Genomic DNA, 27,475 nt, shown 5'->3' with positions numbered 1-27,475 from the left:
AAATATCCCTTCAAATCAGGTAATCCCAAACCAGTGTGTTCTGTTGAAAGGATCATATTATCTCACTTGACTCCTGCCATTTTTCCATCTGAGAGAAAATCCTTCAACTCTCTATTAATTGCTCCACAACCTGACCTCTGGTTGATAATAATATGCCTGACCTGTGTATAAAACTAAAGAAACTAAAAACATTTTACTGCTTGTATCTTGCTATTCATATCCATAAAACAGAGCTTCCTGTGTATAAAACTAAAGAAACTAAAAACATTTTACTGCTTGTATCTTGCTATTCATATCCATAAAACAGAGCTTCCTGTGTATAAAACTAAAGAAACTAAAAACATTTTTACTGCTTGTATCTTGCTATTCATATGCATAAATCAGAGCTTCCAATTTCACAGTTATTGTATTCTCTTTTGTTTAGTCTCTTCCCACATATCCTTAGCTGCCATAACAGAATCCTTTTTAACTCATACTCCTAAATACTTCATTTTATCATGTCCCCATAAATATGGGTATCGTTGAACCAATTTATGTGAGGGTACATAGTTTATAGCTATTGCCTTTGTTTTAGCTTTATTAGCTTCGTGTTCTGAAAAGACTTGTGTCAGAATGTTCCACAACACTGAAATACCAGTCTCTGGTTTTATCCGGTACAAAATAATATCATCTGAAAATAGTCAACTTGTCTTGATTGCCATTCTAATTATATCCTTGAATTTCTAAGTCCCTTATTTTCTTTGCCAGTGGTTCTAGATACAGTGCAAATAACAAAGGGGAAAGAGGACATCCCTTCCTGGTTCCTTTGTTCAAACAGAACTTATCAGAGAGAACCCCCCCTACTTTAATTTTCACCTCCAATCCCCTCATATATTCTCTTAATTAACCTTATTTTGTCATGGAATGTAAATGCTTGCATTGCCCTCCTCATAAATTACCAACTTACTCTGTTGAATGCTTTCTCTGCATCAAGACCCACCAACAACAGTGGTATTTTCTTACATTCTGGTTCCCTCCGGATTATCGTTGTTCTCTTACTGTTGTCAAATGGTTGCCTTCCCTCCACAAAGCCATATTGATCTATATATTTATTTAGTTTACTGAGCTTGCTCCCTTTTTCTGCAGAGGCCCGGGGTGCTCTACAATACAAGTTATACAAGTACAATAAATTCATAGTAAAAATGTTGATAAGTACAAAAATTTAGAGTACAATATATGCAAGTAAATAAATTCAGAGCACCAGTTTTCCATATATTAAGGAATTAACATGAATGAAGGAAAAAAGATAGTAAAAGTTAAATGCAAGAAGGTTAAGAAAGATGTCAGGATGCAAAACGTGTTAGAGATCTTGGAAAAAGACGCTATTCAGATAGGTGGTAAGACTTGGGGAGGTGTGAAAAAGCAAGCTGTCGAAGAAGTGCAGAAAAAGATTGTAATAGAAATATACAAGATGATAGAAGACTTAGTTGGATAGTGGGAGACATGAGGAAGAAAGAAAGGAAGGGGAAAAGGAAGAGGTTGAGATAAGGAAGGGAAGAGTTCAGGTGGAATGGTTTGGCATCACCTTTGCCATTCTTTTAGCCATTATAGACATAAACACTTTATAATCATGATTTAGAATCGAAATGGGACTTTATGAAGCTGGATTGGATTGGTATTTACCATCTTTAGGTATTCCAGCCTCCACAGCTTTCTACCAGGATGTTGATGCTTCTCCTCCTTTTAAAATACTATTAAACAAAACCTTCCAGATCTTTATCAGTTTCTTCTCTCCTTGCTTCCAAACTTTCACAGGAATATTATCTATTACTGGAGACTTTCCTGTAGATTGGTTATATATCATTATTTTATCTCATCTCCTCTTATACTAGCTGTTAGTAACTGAGCATCATCTACCTTTAATCTTGGAATATTTAATTCTTCCATAAAAATTTCCATTTGTACCTTTACTTGATTTCCACATTTATTGCTTTATACAAATTTTCATAAAATTTCTGATACAGTACACAGGTTTTAAGCAACAATAATGACATTGCAATCAGAAGAGCAAATAAATTTTAAATTGGCACTCAGTCAAGCAGGTATTGGCAACATGTGAAATAAAGACGTATGCACAATTGTTGCTATTTGTGTTATCAGGAAAGAGCAGATGTGTTAAGGTGTTCAGAATAAGTAATATGTTTGATGTTTTTACTTTTTATCAGTAAAACAAAAGCATACTAATTGCTTCTGAATGTGAGTTTTGAGTTGCATTTGGAACTGATTAAGGTTGGTTATTTGCATAGTTAAAAGAGGCTGCAGCTGTTTTAGAAAACACATTTTCTCTAATGACTATTTATAACAGAGGCCTGACAAGCTGCTTGGCATTATGGTTTCTAAAAGTGATCATTAGAGTAAGTTGCTGGAAATGTGTGCAGTAGGATTAACAAAGTAATTTAAAGGTGAACGAGACTGGAAGAAAGGATTCTTTTTCTATAATAGGCAGCCACTCTGCCTTTTAGATAGAAACACAATGATAACTGTTTCTCTGTGCCAGCTGAATGCACATGAATATTTTGTTTGTCCTTTGCAAAGTGCGAGAGTTATGAGAGGAACTGAGTGAAAAATAGGAAGACTGTATTCAGTTTTTGGGATGAGGATGTTTATAGCAATAGATCTTCGTGTACCCGTAGTGTGCAAGTTGGAGATTTTGAAGGAAGCTTTTTAATTTTTTTCTGCTGTTAAATAAACTGTTAGAACTCTCTAAATTCTGAGCTTTTATACTGCATTTTGCCATGTGTGTGCATGATGCTGCTGTTGTAGTTGAAAAGCTCCATAGTGAAGCCTGTAACCATTGAGACCTTACAAGAATAAACATTATAAAAAGCATATAGGTTTGTGGTAAAGGTACGTAGAACTGGAATAACAGATGTTCTAAATCTAAGCAAAGAAATGTAGCCTACTGATGTAATGATTTTTCACACAGGTTTCTCTTATAATTTTGTTGAATAAAATACTTCCTTTGCATAGACATTTATTTTGATGACAAATGCGCACAACCATTTTCTCTACTTACTGTGCTTATTAATTTGGGGTGACAGTCATGCATCCCCAGATGTTTGACCTGGAAGTTGTGAAGTTATTCTATGCTTAGGTATGAGATTTACACTCTTTTTCCCTTTACTAAGGATTGCTGTACAGCTGTATCACACTGGATTTTCATGTTTTGTTTTTTTTTTCTTGCCACTCACTGCATCCAATAAGGACTACATTCTTTTTTTGATGTGGTGTAATTCTCATTCGCAGGTGTCCAACTCATTCATTATCGATGAACAAAGACTGATCCATCTTTCCCTGGTGTGATACGAATGTGATAAAAAAGTTTTTTTTTTTTTTTTTTTTTTGTTTGTTTTTTTACCTTGAGTGAATGAGAGACTGACTTCTGCTTCCGTATAGAGAACTGAGTAAAATGTTTAATGTAGTTCTTTATTTTTCTATGAAACAGGACTATTTCAAACTTGTTTATCATCTAGTTTATGTGACCAAAAGTTGCATGCTTATTACATTCTTTCACATTTCTAGAAGTCTGATAAGGTACTTGTTTGCTACATTCTTTTATATTTTTCTCAAGTGAAATTGCAGAGTCATAAGAGTTGGCAGGCTTGACTGGAGTATTCTGGGATGGATGGCCAGCATCTCTAGTCTGCCCTGGAAAGTCTTTGTTGATCCCTAAAGGTTACGTTCCCAGGAAAACTGGTAAACAGCTAGGGTATAAAAACTGGGTCTCTCTGTTGGTTGATAGAAGCCTCACCTGTGGAGTAAATGCACTTACCAGGATTTTCCTGGCAGAGTCTCCTACCTGACCACAATGGGGCTTCCCAGTCGAAGTATAGGCTAGGATGAAGTCTCTTACTTTATTGGTGATGTTTTAATTTTTTTTTATTCTTTGATATTAATATTAATGCTTGCCTGACATAAAGTATAGCTGGTTTGATATTAATATTAATGTTTGCTTGCATAAAAGTATAGCTGGTTTGCTATTAATGTTTGCTTGACATAAAAGTATAGCTGGTTTGATATTAATATTAATGCTTGTCCAATATAAAAGTATGAGAGTGTATTGTCTAATAAAGCTTTGTTCATTGTAGTAAATATTCTTTGTCTTGATCATTTCCGTCCTGCTAAGAAATTGTGTTTAGTTAATACATTTCCTTGGCGTAGTTGGCAGGATTAAAAATGTTTAAGAAAAAGTTTGTATGTATAATTGGATTCATTGTTTTAATCCGTATGTGCAAAAGTATAAAACTCCAATTAAACTGTGGAGATAGATATCCTTGCTTTTATTTAAAACTGTGTTAAATCATGCTAAAGTTTACAGTCTATAGAGAGAGCTGAAATGTTTTTAACAAAGATAAGAAATGATCAACTTAATAAAAAACCCATGCCAATGTTAAAAAAACATGACATGCAGGTTAAAAAGTATATGCAAACTGTTTTAGCCATTTTGCCTAGAGCTGATGTTGCTGTACAAATGGATGCTACAAAACGTACAGTATTGCACACAAATGACACTTATAAAAATGTGCATAAAGTTTGTGCAAATGTACAAAATTTAAAAAAATTGATTACGGCAAAAACATGCAGAATTATGGGTTAAAGATAAAATAAATTCCAGTTCAGCTGACATAGCTAAAGTGCTCAAAAAGACATATTGGATGTGTCCAGTTAACTATACACATTTATGTTGTGTAGGGTATACCAAAACTACCAGTCAAGTTACATGAATACAGTTTTTTCAGGAATTAACAAGTACAACAGCTCTGTGTTAACATAAAAATATGTTAAGCTTTAAAGGGTTAAAAGTTTATAGCAGCTAACAGTTGAAAGTGTAACAGCTCCATACTAGGTATGAACATGACATTAGTTAACTACAAAGTTATTAGAGTATTTTACTAGTACAGTTTCTGACAGGATGCTAAAATAGGCAGAGCATGTCAACAAAAATATTTTTTAAGCATTAACATTTTTTCTCTTAGTACTGATAAAGATGGATTTAGTAAGTGCTGTAGGACAGGGGAAAGTGTAGACTAGGTGGGAGAATGTAAACAGAAACATACAAAGAGAGACATCAGCCCTGACCATTGTGAAAAGCCCTGATAGACAAATTGCATGTTTTTTGTTAAAAAAAAAAAAAATGAAATATCTCAAGCAGGATTGTGTATACTACAGAAAATGAAAAAAATATGCAAATATAAAAGGAGTATTTGAAAGAGACTCAAAAAGGAGACACCACAGTTTATTGGCTTATTTGGGTTCTGGAGACAACATATTCTGCACTTAAGTCAAATACTTTCTCCTTTGTATAAAGAAACCAAGAAAAAAGTCTAAATTTAATTGGAAGGTTAAACAACAGCAAGCCATTAAAATAGCTTAACAAGCAATACATCAGCCCCTTGATTTATGGCCTATGCAGAAGGGAGAGGTAGAATTGCATGCATCAGTACATGACCAGTATGCTGACTAGAGTTTATGGCAGAAACAGTGCTAAACCAGTACCTTTAGGATTTTGGACTAGAAAGTTACCCAAAGCAGGGAGTAGGTATACTCCCTTTGGAAAAAAAACTGCTAGCTTGTTATTGGGCTCTTGTCGATACCAAACAAATGACAGTAGGACATACTGTACTTTTAAGACCTGAGATATTATGCAATAGGTGATGAGTTCACCTAAGATGCACTGAATAAAACATGCATAGAAAGCTAGTATAATAAAATAAAAATTGTACATTCAAAATTGAGCTAAGGTAGGCATAGGAGGGGTGACTGTTACATAAAAAGATAGCTCAAATATCTGTGCCTGATAAATTACAATTATAATCACTATTTAAAACAAGTCTAGTAATTGAATCGCCTTTTAAATGGAGACAGACATTTGCTCTGCTATCATTAGAACAGCAACAACATGCCTGGTTTACAGACAGGTCAGCTAAATGTGTAGAAAATAAGAGGTGCTGAAAATCTGTATCTTATAATCCTACTACTAAAGAATTATTAAATACTACAGGTAATGGTAGGAGCAGTCAGTATGCTAACCTTTATGCAGTTTTTCAGGCACTGAGGCAAGAGACACCAAAGACATGCCACATTTATACTAATTCTTGGACAGTGCCAAATGGTTTAGCTACTTGGGTACCTACATGACAAAGAAATAATTTAAATATACATTCAAAAGAAGTGGAAAAAGAAATTATGGCAGCAAATATAAAAAATGTTATCCCAATGTGGTTGTTACTGTACATCACATAATGTTCATTGTGCAAATGACTCCCTAAAACGGTTTAATTCTGTTACAGATAAGCATACTAAAATTGCTGAGGCAAATGCTGAAAAAAAAAATTACCAAAGTGCAACAAAACAGTTTGGCATGACAAAATGGGCTCATCAAAAATGCAGATATTTGGAAAAAAAAGCCACTTAGAGGTGGGCATAATTGGGGAAAATTGTGATTTCTATAGATGTAATTAAAACTGTTATATCACAATGCCAGCATATACAACATAGGCCATTACCACATATTGTACAAAGACATTTAGGTAGGGGCAAGTTACCTGGACAAATCTGTCAGCTTGATTACATAAGACCTTTACCTTTTAGCAAAACAATTTCAGAATGTATGTACAGCAGTAGACATTTATTCAGAATATCTACTCGCTTATCCATGTAGGAGAGCTATGCAGGTAAACACTATAAAACAATCAATTTAATTATTTTGTACTACAGTGTTCCTTTGCAGCTACAAACTAATAATGGTTCACATTTTAAAGAAAAAATGGTACAGAATGATAGTAAACACCATAATATTAAATGGGTGTTTCATATACCATATTGCCCACAAGCTGCAGGTTTAATAACACAAACAGATTATTAAAAAAAAATTAAAAAACTGAAAAATGGTTTCCTACAAAATTGGAGGGACAAGTTAAATATAGCTTTACAAATCTTCAACAATAGACCAATTACAGAGAATGAGACTCTGTTAACAAGGATGATAACTCCTTTATTATAAATCAGATCTTATGTAGCCACCAACACTGTTTACTAAAAATTAAAAAAAGTACATCAACTCCGTTTAAGGCTACCCCGGAAGCAGCAGGCTTAGATTTACATGCATTACACATGTACAGGTTAAAAGCTAAAAACATTTAATTGATTAAAACCAAAATAGGGTTCAGATACCTCTGGAACACAAATGGTGGTAATTCTGATCTGTTGATACAAAAGGGAGATAGAATTGCTCAGTTGATTTTTATGCCAATCTATATAAAACTATAATAAAAAGTACAGCTCCCACTATTTTGACTGTGAAAAGAGATAAAGGGTTTGGATCTACAACCCCTAACAATGAGTCATGAATCTGGATCAATCACCAGATAAGCAGGCTGAGGTTAGTGTAACTGAAAAGGATAATACTATCTTAGTGATAAAACCAGGATGGAAAACATGAAAATATGTGCCTGCAAGTAAATGTTATTTATGAGAATAATTATGCTATCCTACTCTGATTTTCAGATTCTTTTAAAAAATGCAGTATTTGTTGTCTGTGCCATCAGTATACTATGTGAAGTCTGTTTGGTCAAATCTGTAACCGCCGCTATAAGAGTCACCCAGCAAAACACCACAATGATTCCAGTGGGGATGGGTTAACAGTACACAAAAAACTTTTACCTGTCCAGCTGGGCAAGGTGTTCTCTACAATCTTTGTATGTACAAATGCAAAAAAAAACTATGTGCAAACAAAACTTTTAGTAGGAAATGAGTATGCTTGGCAACAATTATTTGAGCGATAAAACCCAGGTAAAAATTAGGTAAAATTGAATCCTGTTAAAACTCAATGTACTAATAATTATTCTACAGGGCAAATGATACATTTTCATGTTACTAACCCAAACATTATGTGTGAGTGTTTGGTTTTGCCTTTAGTATTTGATCTTCCAATTTATTCCTTCTAGTACTGGATGCCACAACTAGAGGGAAATTACATAGACTTTAACAACAAGACTCATAAATTGGACCACTGCAGTGATACTATGAATGGGCTGATCTGTAGACAACATTCCCCTGTTTATGAACCATGTTTTCTGCAGCACTCTGTCAACATATGTAAATGGACTATATCACTTCCTGTTTTTGAAATGTTTGTAGAAATTGCTCCGCAATTTGTATGTTTAGTAACAAATCAGCCTTTATATTTCACTACAAGGACTTCTTTTGTTGGATGTTTTACAAATGTTGCTCATTTAACTTGGTATAATAGTACTTATGTATTTACACCTGTTGATCATGTCAGCATATGTTGGCAATGGAATCGGGAAATGACTATTGAACCTAATATGACCTTGTCATTAGATTCCTTGTATAGGGTAATTTAACATGCCACAACAGTTTCAGGAACATCTACAAATTATAAATCAATGCATATTGCATCATAAAATAAGTAGTATAATTGTACGTAATCCATTTAAAAAAAAATAACTCTGATATAGCACACACTTGGTGGAACATATTTACTGGATGGTCAAAATCAGAACACTATAAAATTGGATACTTCATCCTGGTTTGATAATTATGATGATCTTAATTCTGTTAACATTCTGAAATTGTTATTTAGCTTATTGGATACATCGGAAAGCTGCAAAGGTATTATCATTCTCATATACGCGAGTCAAAATCAAAGGACCAAATGTGATACAAAAGGTTTTTTTTTACCTTGAGTGAATGAGAGATTGACTTCTGCTTCAGTATAGAGAACTGAGCAAAATGGTTCTTTATTTTCTATGAAACAGGACTATTTCAAAACATATTTATCATCTAGTGTGTGTGCCCAAAAGACAGTTGCTTATTACATTCTTTTACATTTCTAAAAGTATGATAAGATGCCTGTTTATTAGTCTATGTGACTAAAAGACACCTGTTTATTACATTCTTTCACATTTCTAAAAGTTTGATAAGGTGCTTGTTTGTTACATTGTTTTATATTTTTCTCAAGTGAAATTGCAGAGTCATAGGGGTTGGCAGTCTTTACTGGAACATTCCGGGATGGATGAACAACATCTCTGGTCTGTTCTGGAAAGTCTTTGTTGATCCCTGAAGGTTAAGTTCCCAGGAAAACTGGTAAACAACTAGGGTATAAATACCAGGAATCTCTGTCGGTTGGTAGAAGCCTCACCTCTGTAGTGGACACACTGCCCAAGGCTTTCCCAATAGTCTCCTACCTTACCACAACGGGGCTTCCCATTCAAAGCGTGGGCTAGGATGAAGTCTCTTACTTTATTGGTGATGTATTAATTTTTTTTATTGGATATTAATATTAATGCTTGCTTGACATAAAAGTATAGCTGGTTTGATATTAATGCTTGCCTGACTTAGTAGTATAACTGGTTTGATATTACTACTAATACTTGTCTGATATAAAAGTATAAGAGCGTATTGTCTAATAAAGCTTGTTCATTGTATTAAAACTTCTTTGTCTTGATCATTTCTGTCCTGCTAAGAAATTGTGTTTAGGCAACGCACCTGGTTTACTCTGCAGAGATCCATATTTATCCCCTGCTACTTTACTCTCAGGCTGGCAGTTGATACAAACATTTCACAGTGAGTTTTCAATATCTGAAAATGTCTTAAAGGAGAGGAAAGGTGTGCAGAAAGAGTGAAACAGCTAAATCGCATCTCAAGTATCTAAAAGGGAAAAGAGCATTAAATGAAACTTAATTTTTTGTTGGAGAACTGCAGCTCTCTCTCTGCCTACTTGATTTTAGTACTGTATTTTTAACTGTAACGCAAAGTACTTCTCCATTTTAAAAGGAGAGAATGTAAATTCATCAGTTGAAATACTGCTGTTGGGTCAGAGATATTCTGGAATGGATCTCTTGAGATCTCCCTGCACAGCAAACACTACTTAAGTGGCATATGGTGACATAAATCTTACTGCAGATAGTTTGTTGCTTGAAATCCATACCATAGGAGTTGTATCGTTTGCAGGGGGGGTTGGCAGGTGATATCAGATGTTTACTGGTGCTGCCCGCAAGTATAAAATATGAGGTACTTCTATGCTACCCAAGTTTCTTAAATGTCATGAACAAGAATTTATTTACGCAATATCCAGATTTCATCAAGCTCTTCATATTTACTTTTGACAGTCTGTGAAACTCTGTGCTATAATGTTGAACTGCTCAGACTTCATTTCTGCTGTCTCCCTCTCTGATATGCCAACTACATCTGTGGCCATTAAATCCTTTGCCAGAACATATACTGAAAATGTTTTTTTTTTTTTTTAAAGTGCATTATGGCACCAAATTTTACCTTTTCTTTCAAAAAAAATAAAGAATTCCGTCACTTTCTGAAAGTGAACCAAATTTAAGGCACAGCTGTTAGATAAATGCATAAGTGAAAAGCCTAATTTATGATGTCCTCTTCATATGGACTGGACTGAAATCCTGTGTTAAAATGCATTGACAGGTATTGTTTGTTTTAAAAGTGCTTAAGCATTCTAAACATTATACTAAATAAAATAAAATTAAAATGGCAGTACCTTGTTCATAATAAAATAAAAGGTAAATATCAGTACCTTGTGCAGGCAGACTTAACCAAATGAGTGTAGTAGAGTAGGAATACATTTTTAAACCATGGTATTAAAACTAAAAATTGCCCTCTTTGTGGAATTTAGAGAGACTCCGATAAAGTGATGGTACTTCAAGGACCTGTTGTTGGGATGATAGCTAATTCTAGAGGATCAGAGCCAAATAGGCAGAAGGTAGCTTGCCCAGAATATTCCATGAGAGTATTCAAAACTGTGTCAAACCTCTCTTGAAAGCTAAGAAACTTGAAAACCTAAGGGCCCTATTTGGAACAGGAAACTAGAAGTTCTTTCAAATAAGCAGGACTCCGACTGTATGGAGCCCAGAAATAAAGGAGACCGATCTTAAAAACAGATCTGGCAGTAACTGCTAGACAGTCTAATCCTGCAGTAAAGTGACATGACATGACAAGAAACATCCAGTCAGTGATCTTGCTGAAGAGTTTTACACCCTCTTCAACTCTTCCTGGTCCACATTGAAAAACTGGAAAGCCGAGATAAAGAAGGTTGGATTAGTCTAGGTAAGAAGATACTGGTGCATGAGTCCCTGTTGTAGGGTCAGATGATAAACTAATGTCCCAAATCTGGGCAGTGATCTTTAGAAGGAAGTTAACTGAGTAACATGGTAACCTCCTGGTGGTCTGCTTTACAACAAAAGTGACAGAAGTAACTGAAACTACTGAGAGAGGGAACCACCTAGAATGAGAGGAATACCAATTGAGGTATACTTGTTACTATAAGATAGCTATGTAGTTGTTAAATAATTTAGCAGATTTACTAAACATGACTTGGAGGTTGGAAGACTGGAACAAAGTAATAATTTAAATGACTCTAAAACCCAGTAAGGCTTCATAGTTTCATCTTATAGGTGCCAATCTCCACACTAAATCACAACTGCAATTTATTTATGGCAGTAGTAGCTAAATACCTTCCCTAGCATATAGATTTTGATAATTTAGTGAGATATATTTTTGCTTGATAGTTGATGTAAATAGTAGCACTAAGCCCTTACTAATAGTAAGTTTTGATGTTCAGAAACCATTTGAGTTGGCTGGGAATATTTGTTTTAAAGTATTGCATAAGCTTGGGTTTCCAGTTTGATTCACCTAATTTTCACTGAAGATAAATGTTGATACCATTGCACAAGTTAAATTTGGTTTTAGGCTGTTGAAGCCACTCTGCTAATATAGGGGCACTTATCAAGGAAAAACAATATCCCCTGTTTTGCTGATCTATGTTTAGAGCCCTTGGTCATTAAATGAAGACCCTCAATCTGGCAAGGGTATTTGGACAATAGGTCTGAATACAGTATATGCATATGGCTTATTGTTGTGTTTGAGGAATTCAGACAATGACTTGGATACTGTTTTTGTTTTTCAGGAATTAAAAAAAAGTTTGTAGATACTTCAGGATACAAAATTAATAGAACAAAAAACAGAGCATTACAAAAACATTATAATTCAGAAAGATGAGTTGCTAATAATTATTTCTTTTGTGGAGAAACACAGGTAAGGTATTTAAAGATTAACCTGACTGGAGCATGTCATCTTACAGTAGAATTTAACATAGCAGGAGTCATAGAAACGTGAAAGAATCTCCATGCTCCAAAGCACAGAGTGAAAAAGCACTCTGACCCTAGGCCCTAAACAAGCCTAGCCATAACAATTCCCTGGCTATTTCGTTCCACACTATTTGCTTCCCTGGACCCCTGTCTAGCAGGGCGACTGATGTGATCCCCGGGGTGAGTTTCCTTTCTCCCATCCAATCATCAAGGTTCCTTTTGAAGCGGGCCAGAGAGGCGCTCTGCTTGACATGTATCGGCAGTCTATTCCAGAGTCTGGGGTGTCTCTGGGTCAGGAACCTATCCCTCCAGCATGTTTTGTTTATTGTGATGACAAGGTTTAGATCCCTGGAGCGTGTGGCTCTGAGGGATTGGGATTTCTTTTAAGTGTAGCATGTCCAACAGCTCTGGGTTTGACGTGGCCTTGTATGTTAAGCAGAGATTGCCTCGGAGTAGACAGTATGGGGCAGAGTATAGCTGGAGTTTTTTAAGGCAGTCAGCATAGGGAATCTGCTTTAGGCCTGTGATTCTTTTAGTGAGGTATTTCTGTGGCCTTTCCAATTGTTGCAGATGGCTTGAGAGGTACATACCAAATGGGGCGTTGTGGTCTATAATGGGTCTAATGAGGGATGAGTACAGTGGGAGAATGACCTCCTTTTTTCTGGATGAAAAGCCCTTAGTGATGAGGTGTGCTACATAGAAGGATTTCCTGACTGTTGTGGTGATGTGGTTATTGAAGGTGAGACCACTGTCCACCTGTGTCCCTAAGTCTCTTATCACACTTTCAGTGTTTAGTGTACTGCCACCTATGTGGTAATTCACGTGTACATGTTTTTTCCCAAAAGGGATAACTATACATTTCTTGGCATTGAGCTTGAGCCCGTGGCTCTGGCACCAAGCATCTGTTTCTGTAAGGTCCTTTTGTAGAATATTGACATCATTTGGGGGTTCAATAATGGCTCCCAGTTTGCAGTCATCTGCGAACTTTGTTAGCCAAAGTCCCTTAGTGTTGGCCTGTAATTCAGAGAAGTAGATGCCAAACAAGAGAGGTCCCAGGGCTGAACCCTGAAGTACTCCACTTGTCACTTGTCTGGAGCTGGATTTGGCTCAACAGCTTGGGTGCTGGAGGAGCTGGGCAGGTGAGGATGGTAGTGAGAGGTCAGTGCAAGCTCTCTCATTCAATGGAGGTAGTTCAGCAGACTGTAATTCCTAGAACTTGGCCTTGCTGAGATGCATCTGTTTGGACGTTGTGGGATAAGGCAAGGAATACACAAGTTTACAGGAAAAAAAGAAGCAGCCTTTGCATTATCCACTTGGGAGGAAGTAATGTCAGGAAATGGAAAATACCCCCTCATGTTTACCTGTATGACAGCTGTTGCCTTAATGGTGGAGAACAAATGGGTGGTAGTGGCTAGATGGCTGGCATGCACAGGGGCTGAAAAAAAGATTAAAAAAAAAATTAAAGAATATATGAATATCTGTAAGCTAATGGTGCTCGACTTTTCCCAAAGGACTCGGGTAATAATAATAAATGATGATTCTTCCCTCGGTTTAGTGCCTACCAAGTAGTGTCTGTGATTCCATCTGTTGACTTTTAATAATGTATAAATGAATATTTGTATTTTCCTCATTCCTTCCCTTTTTTACTATGTACTAAATGATACAAAAGGCTATTTCTATCTCTCATTTACAACCCTACTATATTATGTTTATCTGAATATCCTTTTAAATACGTTACTCTATTTATTCCTTACTATGTCATTTTGCCCTGTGCAGGCCATGCACTGCCTTTTACTCTGTACTATGTTGAGAATGCTGTTAAACGTTGTTATCCAAGCCTTTTTTTTTCTTTTCTTTACTATGTTAATATGTGCTATGTGTGCTATGCAAAGCATTATATTTCTGTATTTCATACTAACTGTAAAGTAGATTTGTAGGCTGGAGCTTTTCTCCCTGGGCCTCTGCTGAAAATGGACCTGTGTCCATTCAGACTGCAAAGCATTATATTTCTGTATTTCATACTAACTGTAAAGTAGTTTTGTAGGCTGGAGCTTTTCTCCCTGGACCTCTGCTGTGTCCATTCAGACTATCTCGGTCAACAAATGTAAAATAAATAAACTAAAGAGATAGTAGCAGACTTTCTTTGGTATAATAGTGAACATGAAATTTTCTGGATTAGTTGGTGATCCCTTCAAGTTTGGGAGGTCTTAAGCTGCTTTATAATAGTTCTACTCATGCATGTGTAAGATATTTAAAAACATGATTGTTGGCAGAACAAGGGGTATTTATATGCTGTTTATAAGGGCATATTTACTAAAGAAGTTTGCAGACGGAGCATCTTTGCTTTGGGAGAGGATTTAGTCTGTAACCTGAAGTTTTTTTTCAGGTGGTTGGAAACTCTCTGTTCAGTGGAGCTAAATAGGCTTTTGGCTACAGATGTCTCTGACATTAACTGATGGTTATCTAAGGTCCAATAACATTGATATTGGGGACCGATGGTTGGAGATCAGCAAATAATGACAAGGGAGCTGTTCAGGGTTTTTTTTTTCAACATATGGATTTGGTTTGTATTAGATATAGGCACTTACTGGAACTTGTGAGGAATATGAAAATTTAATAGGGTAAGGATAGGCCAGTGTTGATTCAGTGGATACTTTGATGTAAGGGGTCCCTTTCCTCATCTCCAGCATCGTATCAACCAGGCATACACATGTTTAGTAGCTAAACATGTAGAGTAATTCTAAAAATCTTAAGACCGTCTCAAAAAACTCCAGCTTTACTCCGTCGCATATCTGCCTAACATACAAAGCTATGTCAATCCCAGAGCTGTTGGACATGCTCCACTTAAAGAAATCCCAGTCCCTCCGAGCTACACACTCTAGGAACCTAAACCTTGTCACCACAATAAACAGAACATGCTGGAGGGATAGATTCCTGTCCCAGAGACTTCCCATACTCTGGAACAAACTACCTATCTATATCAAACAAAGCTCCTCATTAGCACTCTTCATGAAAAATCTTAATGATTGAATGGGAAATAGGAAATTTACCCCAGGGACCACTTCTGTGGCTCTGCTTGACAGGGGTACAGGAAAATAATTTTCTTGGGTGGCGAAAAAGCCAGGGTACCTTTTTGGCTAGTCTTATATAGGCCCTAGGGCCAATAGCCTAGTACCTACCTATGAACCTGTGAACTTGAGAGCTAAGGAAAAGGAATTATCTATGCAGTTTGCATGATAAAATTGCAATATTCTCTCTTGATTAGATACAGGCATGCACCAGAATCTAGAAGATATATATTTTTTAGTTAATGGTGCCTTTGCAAATGTTTTGACACTCAGTCTAGGCTTGAGAGTGTACCCAACAGTTGCTTCAAAGTGTTAGGAGATGTGATGACTCCACAGGGAACTGGGTGCATATATTCTGGTCTTGTGATAGACTGAGACTTTTTTAATGCAGACCTTCTGGGAATATGTAATAAGTCTGTAAAATGGCAAGGCAGTCTTGACTGATGAATTTTACTTGCTTTTTTATTGCTATTCCTCTGGCAGATAGTTTCCAAATTAAATGCCTGTCTCAGATTCCCTGTTGGTGTTTTGAATGAAAGTAATTAAGAAGAAATGGAAGCACTCTGATCATTTTATAAGGAGAGGGTTGTTTCAGTTAATAACTACATTGATTGAAATGGAAATGGCCCCCAAAGTTTTCAAGGTTTAAGGAGAAATTAAGAAAAACGTGTATACCATAGTTGCTAAAATGTCCACATGTGGATTAAGTAGAGAATACATTCCTGATGACAGGTTGAAAGGGGCTTATTTTAAGTTAGTCTAGATGGAAATATTACATTGCAAATGATTATTTTATAGAATGACATGGGTCTTATTAATTAATTATGCTCGCAGATGAATTTTTTTTTTAGTTCAAACTATTTAGTTTTGCTTTGTTCATGTTGAGAGACTTTATCAAGGAACTTCTTTCTGATAAAACAGTTAATATTTATAATGTAAAAATAATGTTAGCCTGAAGGTAATAGTCCAGAGTCACTTGTATATGACACTTAATGATTGCTAATAAATATTTTGTGGGGATGTTAATAAATATTTGTTGGTATTGCCAGTGTACTAAATATGCCTTCTAAAGTCATTTCAGGTGACTTTCCACCAGTCACTATCAAGAGGGCAGACTCTTGAGACAGAGGAATCTTCTTCCTAACTTGATAGCCAAATTTCCATAGTGAAATAAAAAGTGAGATGTAGTACAGGACTGAATGCACTATTGGTCTGTTCGGGACACTTCAGTCAACCATAGCATATAAAAGTTATTTAACTATATAAACAAATACATATAAATATAGATGATAAAATACTTATTTCTGCCCATCGTTGTGGATGTGAAACTTAAGTAACGTACTGATCTTAAATGCCTTTGGATTTCCAGTCTTGGATTTCAGATGGGAAAACCATTGGGCGTAACAGTTAATGCTTATGCCAGGATCACCAGGGCTGAATCATTAATTCTCAGTTATTAGTTCTGTTGACTAGGCTATGTTTATATGTGTGAGTCAAGACTGCTGAAATTTTGTAGGCCAGAATTCTATATGTCCAAAGTGTGGTTTTTTTTTTTCTTTTGGGGGGGGGGGGCTTTGCCAACACACCTCCTCATTCTATATGCAATTTACTTCCAGGGTAACTGCACCTCAAGGATAGTGGAAAACGTTTATTACAAACATATATTTCAAAATTAGTACCATTCAAAGTTCTGGTCTTCAGATTTACAATAGAAAATCATCTGACTCTTCAATATTGAAACAGATTGCATACTCCCACATTGGCCACAGTCAGAGATTCTGTGGTGGTTCGAAAATAGTAGAGACTCACTGAATGCATATCTTAATAAACAGAGACAGACATAAACTCAGAGACACCATTCACCTGTCAGTCTTAGTGATACTATGACTTTCATCTAGCAGTGGCATACGGGTTCCTATTAGATGACGGAAGACGCATTCTATCGAATGCGTCTTGGTCGAACTTAAAACAACGAGAAGGCAAAATAGCGAAGCGACTTTTAAGCAAATTATTTTCCAGGAAAAGAATTTGCTTGGCCGCTTTCGTTACTTTGCCGTTTTCGGCACTGTAGTCCGATCTCAGAGTTGGTATATTTAAGTGGGGGGGGGGCACAGCCCCCCACTTTGTATTCTTTCAATTTTTGGAACAGCGATTTTTTCCCTTGGAAAAATATTGCTGTTCTGACCTTTCTAGATTGTAAGCTTTCACTTACATGAGGTCGATTATTCATTGTTTGCTTTTTTAAGCGTTCGATGATATAATATAGACCCATGGCCTGCTGTGAGCTGAAATGTCTTAAAAACTGAAAACAGAAACCAAATGAAGGAGAGAGAAAAGAACCCCCATGTAGTGACCATCACTCCCAAATGAAAATATCAGTTTTTTTTGGACATTATCTGTGGGTGCAACATTGTATTACTGAGTCACCTTGCAATGCAGTGAACCATGGTATAGGCATACTCAGAATAAGAGGTTGCCACCGCTGATGTAATGCTGTCTCTCAGCTGTACTAAGGTGTAGTGTAACAAATTTGTTTAAAATTATACAGATATCTATGCAGTCCTAATTACATCTGGTTAATCTAAACACTGATCTAAAACCTGCTACTGTTGGAACTTTACCTGCTATATTTACTAATGTTAAGCTCATATTGATTCTGTAGGCCTAATCTCTCCATGTTAACCTTTTAGTTTACATGTTGCAGTATGCTATTTGTTTTATTTCTGCAAATGTGTTTTTAATGTGTATCAAAATCGAAAATCATCTGCTGTGGATCAGTGTGCATTTATGTGCTTAACTACTAAATAAAATAAAATGAAATGATCTGCTGTACACTTTTGGATTCCAGCAGTCTGCAGAGGTGCAGGGCTTGTATGTAGTATACCCAAGTACCAAACATCGGATAATTCATAAAGATCTTTACACAGCAAAGCAAGACAGTGTATGAAGTTTTGTCCCACTGTGTAAGGAGAACGCATGCAATCTATAACACCTCCCAGTCATATGCAGTTCATGAAGCAGTATCATTAGAGTACAAGCTGGTCCTGATGAGACAACTTATCCAGCAGCAATTTCATACCACACAGTGGTGCTGCACTTGTCAGCATAGCAGTCCCACTTCCCTGCTAGTGTTTTGCTCAGCAAAGTACAAGTGCTATAAAAAAAAACACTCCATTCCATGGCAGGAAAATTTTGTCCAATAGTGCAGCAGGTAAACCTGCTACCACAGCACCAGATCCCCTTATTGCCATATTAGAGTAATGACCTACATTCCACTGGCATCCCTTCAGAGCTAAACATTTATAAATCCCTTTCAGCAACAAAGTTCCCTATGGTGCAGCAGATCCCCTTAGTGCCATATTAGAGTAATGATCCACAGTCCATTGGCATGCCTTCAGAGAGAAACATTTTTATAAATCACTCCTAAGCATGACATCAGACCATAACACAGAAGTAATAGGTAGCTTAATAGATGCCTTTAGTACTTACAGGCATTGCATATCACATGTACGCTCCCTATACAAAGCGTAGGGCATAAAGATGTCATACGATCACAGACACTCAGAACTTCTTTGTTGCCTGGCCGAATGCTATAACGAATGTCAGTCTGAATGCCGTTCTGCTGTGCTAGTTACCAAGCCTTGTTTAAGGTAAGTGCCCCACTGGGGTTCCTTCTTATCTTTCTCTTTTATTTATTGCTGTTGGGTTCATCTCATCCAGAAAGGGAAAATGGTGTGGGAGGCAGATTCCCCATAAAGACAACCACAACCAATGTCCTTTCTGTTTGGGTGCTTTCCATGACAATGTACAGTATTATGTCTGCCAGGCTTTTGTCCCTAAGGCCCTACATAATCATCTCTCATCTTTATCTATTTACCTTGAAAACCAAAGGCTTAAGTTGTTGGCTCAAGGTGTTGTTGTGAAATCTTCCCGTCTTGAGAGTCGGCCATCTGCCAAGTAAAAGACCAAAAAACATAGGTCTGATATGGCAGCTGTCCAGCCTTCCCCAGACGTCTTTGTCAAGGCTAGTGAAAGCCTAGAGGATCATCCAGTGGTTGCCTCAGATTCTTCTGTCGCTACTCCATCAGGGGCTGGCATGGATATGACTTCTCACATGCCCTTGGAGGCTTTAAAAACATTTGCTTATGACATTGAGGGAGGAACCTTGGCTGATTATATCTGAGGAACTGAGGGGGATTCCACAGTTCTTAGTTAGGGATGAGATTCCTACTACCCTTAGGTAGGGGTCTCACCCTCTGAGGGTGTTTCATGCAAATGCAGTGCAGAAAACAAAACACAGAACAAACATATTTCCCCTGCACGTAAGTATCCAAAACATCAAGGGAAGGATTTTACTCATGAATTATTTAATACTTTAATGGCTTTGAAGCCTCCTCAAGGGGTGCCTGTGTCTGCCCTTCCCTGGTCTTCTACTCCCCTTAAATGACCAAGGGAACTAGGTTCTTCAGATGAGGCTCTAGATTATGGGGAAGAGTCCCTGGCTTACTCTTCTCAAAGTCCTTCTACCTTGGACTATGATTCAGAGGAAGAGGATTCTTTTAGTCCTGATTCCCCTTTGCTGGAACTCTCCTTTGGAGATACCGTTGCACGCATTATAGAGTTTAGGTGGGATTGTTCTCAAGGTCTCTGACATTCAGAAAAGGTGTTACATGCTCCTTCAGATGGAGTAGCCTAAGCCATCAGCTGTTACTTCTGCGGCCCCTGATTCTCAGTCCCCTGCACCCAAGAAACCCAGTCGATTTAAAAGGTGCCTGATGAATGTGAATTTCTTTATAAATGCCCTTCTGCTGACCCTTCTGTAGTGTATTTCTCTTCTGACAAGCCCTCCAAGCTGTTACTCTCTACCATGTTGCTTACTTCAGATAAGGGTAGTAGGGCTATGGAGAGATTGGGCAAAAATGCTTACAGTGCTGCCACTATATCCTTTCAAGCCATCAACTACCAGAGTCATAGGACCAGGTATGTTTCGCCCTCCTTTCTCAGTTTTCCAAAGTGGTTTCTGACCTTTCTGACTTAGGGGAAGGATTCTGCCATTTCCCTGTTGGACCATACCTCTCAAGTTGTTTGCCATTTTATCAAATGCAGCTACAGTGCAGCTGATGCCTCTTGCAGGGCTGCTGTCTTTGGTTCTGTTATGAGGTATTGCCCTTGGCTTCATCTTCAGGCTTTGCCTGATGACATTAAGGCCAAACTGTTGGATGCTCCTCTGGGTAATAAAAATCTTTTTGGTGCTGCTGCTAATGCTGAACTTTTCCAGTCTCTCTCCAGGAAAAAGGGTAAAAGCCTTCCAGGATTTGAAACATAGTTTTGTTTCTCTTATTACTACGTTTCAGAGGAATGATCCCTCCAAATCTGCTTTTGTTCATTGCAGTCTTGCCCTCCACCTAAGGGGAAAAAGGGTTGTACACATGTGCCTCCTACATAGTCTACTCAAACCCCTACCTCCCAGAAACCTACTTTTCAGGGTAAGCCAGATCCCATTTGACAGTTTGTTTCCCCTTCTCCTTATTCTTGGCCAGGTTCCTTTATCCCTCTGTCTTTCCTTTTCTCTTCCAAATTGGTTAAAAATCACAACATACCCTTGGGTTCTGTCCATTATCCATCAGGGATATTGCATGGTTTGGAAATCCCTTCCTCCCTTTTTGGGCATCCGTCAGACACCTCAGGAACAACTTCCTGTTGTCCTTGAGGTGCTCCATTTTTTTGGTCTAGGACACCAGTCAAGCTGTGCCGTCTGCAAGGTAAGGAGGGTTTTTTATTCCAGGATGTTTTTGGTTCCTCAGAAACTTGGGCACTTGGAGACCAGTTCTAGATCTTTCCCAGCTAAACACCTTTCTCAAAATTCCTGCCTTTCAGATGTTGTCTCTTCAGACATTATTTCCCCTTCTAACCCAGACCTTTCTGACCTCTCTGGATCTCAGTGATGCCTACCTTCATACCTCTGTCAGTCTCCTTTTCAGGAAATGTTTACAGTTCTCTGTTTCTTCTTTGCATTTTCAGTTCTCTTCTTTGCTCTTTGGCCTCTCTACTGCCTCAAGGTTATTCACCAATTGTCTCACTCCAGTCATTACCTTATGCAGGACAGGAGGAGTTTATATCATTCCTTACGTGGATAATCTCATCATTCATAATGCTCTGCTTCAGGATCTCAAGTTTACTGTTTCCCTATTATAGAGTCAGGGGTTCACTATAAACTTCCAGAAATCACCTCTAACTCCTTCTCAGGATCATATTTTCTTCAATTTCAGGCTTCAGACCATCCCCATGTTGGTATTTCTACCTACCTCCAAAGCCCTGTCTTTCTCTTAAGGTTCAGGGTCTTTGGCCTCTTCATCAGAAGTCAGACCAGATCAATATGAAGGAGATATGAGGGCTCTGCTTCTATTTCTTCAGGCTTTTCATTCCTTCTTTCATCCTGGGCCATTCAAATTTTTCACAGACCATACCACATTGATGTGGTATGTCAGCAAGCAAGAGGGTACAAGCTTCTATCTTCTTTGCAGACTAACTCTTCAGGTCTAGAATCTAGCTGTCCTATATCAGATGATTCTTCAGGCAGTTTGCATTCCCCTAGAGCACAATCTAGTGACAGGCTCTTTGAGCAGGTCCAGCACACAAGCTCGCAAATGGATGCTGCATAGAGATGTGTTCCTGGATATTGCACATCAGACAGGTATTCCTCAGATCTTTTTGCCTCCACTCCGAACAGTCAGTTTCCTCTGTTTTGTTCCAGAGTCTCAAGTTCTCTGGCTTGGAAAGTGGATGTCCTGTCTTTTCCTTGGAAGCGAATGTTGCTGTATGCATGCCACCCCTCCCTTTCCTCTGTTACCACGAGTCTTGCACAACTTCAGGCAGGACTCTCCCATAATCTTGTTAGTGACTTAGTTTTAGCCCAGACAGCATTGGTTCCCCCTTCTTTCTCACTTGGCCAAGGGCAATCACCACACATTTCCTCACCGGGTGGATCTTTTCACACAAGACAAGGGATCTGTTTTCCAGCCTCACTTGTCTAGTCTTCAATTAACACTGTGGATGATAGGGTTTTGATCCCTTTCAGACACTCTTCTGGTTCTGCAGATGTGCCTCATTTTTTGCAGGAGGCCAGGAAATCTGCTACCAGAAAATGATATATGTCTAAATCTGAAAAGGTTTTCTGTCTGGTACCCATCTCACCATCAGGATCCCCCATATGTGGACGTTCCTCTGATTCTGTCTTACTTGTGTGATCTGCTCCATTCTAGGTTAACATATTTTTTCAGTTAAAGTTCACCTGATTGCAGTTTCTACTTGTCTGCCCTTGACTTCTCCTCTGGCCTCTAGATTTGAAGTCAAGCAATTTCTTAAGGGTGTCCTTTATATCAGGCTTCCCTGGAAATGTATACTTCCATCCTGGGACCAAACGTTTGCACTTGAAAATTGACTCAGTCTCTTTTTGACCCTGCTGCTTCAGCTTCCTTGCAGCATTGTGCTTGGAAGACTGTTGTTCTTTTGGCTCTCACTTCAGCTAAGAGTGTGTTTGAACTTGAGGCTCTCATGGCCGTTCCTCCTTTCTTACTTTTCTACAGAGTCTCTTCATACTAACCCTTCTTTTATGCCCAAGGTGGTCAATGAGTTCTCCCTTAATCAAGTTTTTTTCATCTGCCTTCCTTTTTTCCTTAGCTACAGTGTGACAGTGGGAAAGTTTTCACACCTTGGATTTGCATAGACAGCTCAGATATTATTTGGATAAAACTAAAGTATTTGCAAATCTGGACCAGCTTTTTGTTTCCTTTCATTCCAGATCTTTGGGTTTGATTGCTTCTAAGCAAATCATCTCTTCCTGGATTTCTAAGGCTATTTCTTTTTGTTATTCTCTTCTTGGTAAATGTCCTTCCTCAGTAGTAAAGGCTCATTCTACATTGTTGCCCAAGGGGCTGGATATGTGCTTCCTCTTGAGCTTTTGTACTCTTCCTTAGGTTATGAATGCTCCAACAGTGATATGGAATGAGATAGTACAGTTGTGTAAAATCTTTGCATAACAATAGATGTCTCTTCATTGTTGCAATATTCACTCTCTCCCTCCTGCCACCTCTGTTCTAGACTGTTCTTTCTTGCCCTCCTGGCCGAGGGGCTCTTCTCCTTTTCTCTTTCTGAATGCACATGTTTTTCTTTGTCCCTAGATGCATTCTCTTGTGTGGGAATGTACATGTGACATACAATGTCTATAAGTACTAAAGGCTTTATTATACTTGCTGGATGTTGGGTTATCCTTAGCAGGAGATACATTAGGTTATGAATACTGCAGCACTGAAGAGTAGGACATGTACAAAATCTTGCCATAATAGTACAACTGCACTTATGAAGCTACCTGTCACTGTTGTGTTGTGTAAAGCTGACGTGGTATAAAGTTCCTCCCCACTCCTGTACCAGACACAAGAGCACTTAGCACCCAGTAATATGCTAGATGATCCTCTATATCACTCAGGTAAAAAAAACTTGTTTTGTACAGCTCTCTATTCAAATTTCAGCACTTGAGTTGCCAAGTGCTGATAAGCTGGGGAAAAAAGACCAAAAAACCCAAGAAAAAAGTGAATCTTGAAGATCTGTCTTCTCCCTTGAACTTCTTTTTTGCATGGGGCAAGCCCTCCTGCACCCCCCAAATTTAAATATATATATATATATATATATATATATATATATATATATATATATATATATATGCATACACACACCATGTCCATTTCGGACTTGGTATATATGAATCCATTTGGCAGACATTCTGTCTCCATGTTTTGGGACTCACTCAAGTGGATCCCAACATTTCAAATGGTTACCATTTTTAAGCCACTGTGTTTACCTGCTGTCTTGTCTAAAAATCATGATGAGTCATAGCAGCAAGCTTTTCATAGCATACACAATGCTTGTCTGCATCAGTGCAGTATGTCTCTGATTTCCAGGTGCCATCTTTCAGCTGATCCACAAGATGTATTACTATTACAATAAAAAAAAAAAAACCTCCATTATAGTAGCAATCTTTCTGTATAACAAATAATGTAGATCAGCCTGCTTCATTCTCAACTTCTCAGTTAAATTAACTGAACTACAGCTGCCATATTTGCCTCAGTGGCATCCAACAGACCTCAGAGGTGCTACTTAATAGAATTTCTCAGCCCTTCAGTAACAGGAGGTGATGTCAACAGCCAGGAGTATATAAAGGATAGTATTATTTTGGCTTGATAGCTATATGTATGCATTATATAGCTAACTTTCTGTTTTGTTTGCTAGAGTAATTACCATTGCTTAGGTAATGAATACCGAGTACTCAGTTGTTTTTTTATTAAGCTATCTAAGTAGAAACCGTTATTCCTTCAGGTCAACATTTGCTTTTCTTAATAGGTTCCAAAAGTACTGTTTGGTCTACCCTGGCAGTTACCCATCAGATGTACTCTGCATGTGACACTACGAGTCATTTGATAATTCCAACCCTCTTAAAGCATCATCCAGTGTTCTATAAAAAATGTTAAGTTGTCACTGTTTTGATCTTATCTGCTAGTGATGGCTACATTTACAAGCATCTATCTTACTGATCCAAAATAATTATTACACAAAATAAATATTAGTAAAAGGTAAATAATTTTGTTATTGTATGGTCTTCCACAAGAAAATCCCCCACTAACATTAAAATGTTTAACTTTATTTAGACAAATATTTTGCACAAGGTTATAGAAGACACTTAATACTGCAGTGCTTTCAAGGCTACCTACTTCTTTATGATATAAATTGGATGCTGTATTGCAAACATAAATAACCTTGTTAAAGTAGTAATGAATCCTGTCTCACCATGTTGAAGATTCATTAATATCAATTATCTAATCATAAGATACTTTCTGCTCATCTGATCATGTACTTTTTATTTAAATGTATTCAGATACAGCATATCCCATAGCCCTGTTTTGCTTAGGATGTTTGAAGCCATACCGCATGATTTTACTTTACCTGACTTGTTCTCCACCAATTGATAAATGACATTTATTATTTACTATATGGGAATATGAGTTATTTGTGCTACCAGATGTAAGAACCTTACTTCAGAGTGAGAAGTTGTATGGCATCCTCAATGTAACAGTAAATCTTAAAGGTGGGTTAAAGCAGCAGGTAGAAATAAACCCACCACCACCATATACACATTTTTTATTCCAGATAATTTTGTTATATTCAGTTTTTTGCAAACTTAAAGATCATGTGCAGAAGTGCAAAATGGAGTGTTTCTTCCACATTGCGTTTTAAATTTCAACCTATGAACAAAACTAACAAATGTAAAAAATCTGCTGTGTGTTTCTGCCAGTACTGCTGACCTCTAGAGCATACATCTGGAAAGAGCATATCCCCAGTCAATAACATGATGTGATTGGAGAGACTGAAGTCTTTCTTTCTATTCCTGCTACTTGACAACCTCATCTGTAATGGTCATAGTTGATGAGTTTAAAACAAGGCAAAAAAGATTTTCACTTTAATTTTTTTGTACTTGTACAAGGATAATCAACATCAACTGGAAATGACTGAATAGAGCCATACAATGTGTGGACAGTTTTCATTTTTTTTAAAAAATATATTTCAACCCCTGTGAAGCTATCAGCTGTCATTGATGTCTGTCCATGATCTCACGTGCTGAGATTTACCCTGACACTCCCCAAAGTCCTGATTAAATAAATATCCTGTAGTCAGAGAGGAGAGTGAAGCAACCCAAAGCAACATCATACTAATACTGTAAGGATTTTTTTACTCCCTCCTTGTGGCTGAAGTTCAAAAGACTCAAGACCATAGAGCTAAAAGCACCTGTCTGTGTTTGCCCTGGTACTGCTAAGCCCAGATATAATTGCCCTCAGCTTCACCACTGAAGGCTATCATCCTGTACTGAAACTTTCTCCCAACCCTCTGGATAAGCCTTCAAATGTCAACACCCTCCCCCCGCCATCTACTGAGGTGCTAGCTTTCCTAATTAAACCCAGGTCACCAGGTTAACAGGATTCCGTCCCTCAGTGTCATAAAGCAAGCTGTGGACTATTGTAATTTAAGTGCCGTGTAGGTTGTTTGCTTACCTTGAATTGATAAGTACACAAACCAAGGCAGTACTCTTAGAAAGGGCTAGTATGCAAGTTCCATGCTATAGCAGAGAAATGTTTAATATGGTGACATAGCTTGCTGATATGCAGTGTGAGAGAATGTCTTCATTCTTGAAGTACAGTGACATCTGATTGCATCCAGCAGTAGCAGGTTTTAAATAATCTGATTTCTCTGGCACAGTTCAGCACACTAGTCTCAAAAGATTAACATCTTTATTATGTTATCAGACATTGTAAGATAACACTCCCTAAAATGTGCTTTACCAAAACCTCTACAAAATATATTCCTTTTTCTCATTAACACTTAAATATTTGATCAAGGTGCACCTAGATCATTATATTTAGTCACTTGGTCCAGCTTCATATACAAGGACAATGCAGTGGTGTAGCCGGACATACTCTCTGTACTTGAGTACTTTTTCTCCATAGTCTCTATGATGAAATTTGAGTTAACAAAGCCTAATTGTAGAGGGGCAACATTTGGAGAGGGGTGTATATTTTGTTTATAAGGTGGGGAAACAACATAAGTTTGTGCACACAAAACATAAGTTGCTGGTGTCCTTCTGGAAGAAGTTTAAGAAAATTATCAAGCATGTTAAGGATCTCTCACAAAGATATAATAGAGAGTATTTAGGTAAGAATGTATTCATACTGCCAAAAACATTGAACACAAAATGAGCCCCTGTTAAAATGTGAAGTCAGTTGCGTGACTGCTATTAACACACAGTTTTACAATGAATGTAAGAATGGTGCAGAAGCATACGCCTCACTGATTACTCAGTTCCACTGCATTATTGGGTAGATAGTCATCACACTGTTAAAAGCAGTCTTCCATCAAGCTTCATATGTCAGCAAATTCCATGCTTTCAAGATTTTCAACAGCTTGAGAATGCCCTTTTATTCTTCTCACAGCCACAAAGATGTCCTTATCTGGAAAGCAAAGCAATACATTCACAAAGTGAATGATTACTTTTGATACAGCTGCATATGTGCGGATACCTCCACACATGCACTCAAGAACCGTAATATAAACCCACAATGTGAAATATATTTTCAGTAGCAGCTCAAGATTTCTCTGACTAAAAACTGCCTACAACCACATCAACATACACTA

At 37.5% G+C, this 27,475-nt stretch overlaps 1 protein-coding gene across 1 annotated transcript in view; it reads left to right on the top strand.

Annotated features, from left to right (window-relative positions):
- The window catches only part of MCPH1 (microcephalin 1), a 2,707,094-nt gene that overhangs the window by 1,584,125 nt on the left and 1,095,494 nt on the right, over positions 1-27,475 (top strand). The window lies entirely within an intron of this gene.

Source organism: Protopterus annectens, chromosome 2.part0, assembly GCF_019279795.1.
Source record: "Protopterus annectens isolate FY-2018-M chromosome 2.part0, PAN1.0, whole genome shotgun sequence".
NCBI classification, from domain to species: Eukaryota; Metazoa; Chordata; order Ceratodontiformes; family Protopteridae; genus Protopterus; species Protopterus annectens.
This window is presented reverse-complemented; position numbering and strand designations above follow the sequence as displayed.